The sequence below is a fragment of the Selaginella moellendorffii genome, unplaced genomic scaffold, assembly GCF_000143415.4.
Source record: "Selaginella moellendorffii unplaced genomic scaffold, v1.0 SELMOscaffold_5, whole genome shotgun sequence".
NCBI lineage: Eukaryota > Viridiplantae > Streptophyta > Lycopodiopsida > Selaginellales > Selaginellaceae > Selaginella > Selaginella moellendorffii.
This window is the reverse complement of record NW_003314266.1, coordinates 3,340,444-3,344,226: the sequence shown is the minus strand read 5'-3', so window position 1 is coordinate 3,344,226 and position 3,783 is coordinate 3,340,444.

Sequence of the window (3,783 nt, the reverse complement as noted above, 5' to 3'; positions counted from 1 at the left end):
GTCCTAAGGACGAGTTGTACCAGTGATCACCCTTTCTGGGGAACCCTGCTCAAGCTCATGGTCCATCTTCCACAGCTGTATACATCAAGGAGGCATTGGGCCCATCACTTCGAGATAGTACACCTTTCAACTGGCTGACATAAAATACTGGATGAATTTTCACATCAGCTGGCAGCCGCACCTGATAAGCCGCTTTACCAATGTGCTCCAGCACTTCATATGGACCAGCATATCGATGGGAAAGTTTATCACTCTTCCCTATCCGTAAAGGCACCAAGGTGTTCTGCCGCTCACTTGACGGAAAGATCGCTCGCACAAAGACGAGATCACCCACCTTATATTCCTGGAATTGGCGATGCTCATTAGCAAATTTCTCCGCTCTATCCTGAGCTGCTTGCAAATTCTGTTTGCACACCACCAAAATCTCATCAAGTTCTGTGGCCAAATCAGTCGTCTCGGAATCAAGCTTATCTTGAACGTCCTTACTCAAATGCAAACCCAACTCCACCGTTGTTTAAGGATGCCTTCCAAACATGGCAAAATAAGGACTTAGCTTGGTTCCACTGTGTTGGCTATTGTTGTAAGCAAATTGCACCAACGGAAGATATAAATCCCACTGTCCTTGCCTTTGACCAATGCTACAACGTAGCATATCCTTCACCACCTGATTCACACGCTCGGTTTGCCCATCCATCTGAGGATGATCTCCACTCGAGAGTTTCAAAGTCACTTGCATAGCCTTTGCAAAGCTTTTCCAAAATCCACTGGTGAACTTTGAATCTCGATCACTAATGATGTCCTCCGGCAACCGCAGCCAAGTCTGAGGCAGTGACAGTCTTCCGAAGAGCCAACAACCGCACATACTTCATCAACCGATCCACTATGACCCATACTTTCTCCTTTTGCCTCTGTGTTCATGGCAAACAAGTGATGAAGTCCATAGAGATACTACACCAACGGCTCTGAGGAATAGGTAAAGGTTGCAAAAGTTCCCCCGGCTTCTCCCGTGGCACCTTAACCCGCTGACAAAGCTCGCACGATTTACATTACTTGAGGATATCAGCCTTCATATTCCTCCAATAAAGTTGTGCTTAATCAACTCATACGTCTTTTTCCCCCCAAAATGACCAGCCTCTGGATGACCATGATAGTGGCTCTGGACGATCATGATAGTGGAATAAAACTTGAGTAATTAACACATCCACCCGTGGCAAATATACACGGCCATTGTAGTAGAGAATCCCATCCACCAATGAGAAAGGGGCTTCCATTAGGTCTCGCAAAGAGGCCACCTCAGCATCCTGAGCCTGAGCATGCTCAACCAACTGCCCAAACTCGCTGACCACCTTACTCAAATGATAACAAAATTGTGTTTGTAATGTCATCACATGACGAACACCAGATAACGCATCTGCCACCACATTGGATTTTCCCGGACGATGCTCAATAGGAAATTCCCCAAACTCCATGAGTTTGACCATCCAACGAGCTTGCCTAGTGTTCAATTCCTTCTGTGTGAAAAGATACACAATTGGTTTGTGATCTGTCAACACCACGAACACTGCACCATAAAGATAGTGCCGCCACGTTTGCAAAGCATGAACAATAGAGAGTAACTCTTGCTCATATGTGGAATAGCGTTGCTTCGCGGAATTCAAAGTTCGACTCTCATATGCAATATGCTATCCCTCTTGCATGAGAACTCCTCCCAGTGCATAACCACTCATATCGCATGTCACCTCATAAGGTTTCGATGGATCAACAATGCGAAGCACTGGAGTCTCGCTCAACAATCGCTTCAGCGCCACAAAACTCTCCTCTTGTGGCTTCTTCCACTCGAATGGCACATTCTTGCGTAACAACCGCATCAAAGGAATAGCCGCCTCTACAAACTTATGCTGGAAACGTCGGTAGTAACTAGCCATACTAAGAAAACTGTGCAACTCAGCCACCGTAGTCGGTGTAGGCCAGTTTTCCACCACAGCCACCTTCCTTGGATCTATCTTGACACCCTTAGATGTCACAATATGGCCTAGATATTCCACCTCTGACTTTGCAAATTCACATTTGCTCTTCTTCGCATAAAGTTTGCTGTCTCGGAGTAACAAAAGAACCTTGCTCAAATGCATCCTATGCTCCTCCATATTCTTGCTAAAAACAAGAATATCGTCCAAGAAAATCTCCAAAAACTCATGAAGATAACGCCCAAATACCTCCATCATCAACTGAGTAAATGTAGCCGGTGCATTTGTCAAACCAAACGGCATAACTGTAAACTCAAAATGTCTGAAGCTTGTGTTGAATGCCGTCTTGGAGATAGATGCATCATCCATTGCAATTTGATGATATCCAGTCCTCAGATCAATCTTGGTAAACACTCGTGCTTCACCAAGCTTGTCTAGGATATCATCCACACGTGGCATCGGCATCTTATCCTTCACTATCTTCTTGTTCAAAGTGCGGTAGTCAATACACATCCGCATTGAACCGTCCTTCTTCTTCACAAGCAAGACCGGAGCACCAAACGGAGACTTACTTGGCTGAATGAATCACAACTCAAGTAACTCTTTGACTTGTCGTTGAACTTCTTACTCCTCCGTATAACTTAACCGAAATGGATGCCGATAAATTCGCCGTATCCCCGGCTCCAACGTAATCCCATGCTCCACACCTCGTAACGGAGGCAATCCATGAGGAAGTTCAGATGGAAAAACATCAGAAAACTTGTTTAGTACATCCCATACTACTGCTTCTCCCCCACACGTGCCTTGGTCCCCCAAGTCACGAACAAACAGCAAGTAACTCGAAAGTGCTTTTCTATTACGACAAGCCCGCTTCAAAGATGTAGCAGAGAGCATAACAACTGGGGGTTGAATGCTCTCGCCAAACCACACATCTTTAACGCCACCATACTCCAGTGAGATACGCTTAATACTCCACTTTATCTCTGGATCCACCTTCACCAACCATGGCATCCCAAGGATGAGATTCACTCGATGGATATCTGCGAGATAAAAAGTCTCCACAAGTGTGGTTTTGCCAACCAACACTTCCAGCCCCTCAACACAAGCATCGAAATGCTGAGCAGAGGTAGCTGCACCTTCCATTGTGTATGCAAGAACTCTGCGTGTGACCAAGCCATGCTCTGCAACAAACTTTGCCTAAACAAAGTTGTCATCACTCCCACTATCCAGTAAAATCCGCACTGGATCGCCACGGAACACGCCCTCCAGCATTAAAGCTGATTCACGCGTATCCTCGAGCTCCATCTTGTTCCACACATAGTTGAGTTGACGAGCAACGATCGAAAGTCGCTTCCTCTGACCAGAATGGTCATTCTCCTCATCCTCACGCTGCAAAGTTTGCAACTTTTTAGTATCTAACTTACCGTGAGAAGAAGATTGGCCATTCTTCTTGTCCTGCTGCTTGTTCTTCAACTGCGGACAATCAGCCTTGTAGTGTCCAAGTTCCCCGCAATGATGACAACCCTGTCTATAATTCTTCACAAAGAACTTCTACTTCTTGGACCCCTTTGCATCTGAAGTAGTCACCACCGACTTCAACTTGTGATGCTTGTTCCCATCCTTGTATCCACGGCGATCATCACGATGATTATCGACAGAAGGACTCCGCAAATGCTTGCAAGACTTGTGCTTGTCATTGTCAAGTCGACGAGCTGCATCAAAGAGCTCCTCCAAACTCTTTGTAGGCTGAGAATGACGCAAGTGTTGTCGCATGCTCTCACTATGTAGGCCATCAATGAAGTAGGACTTGTTCTAATTT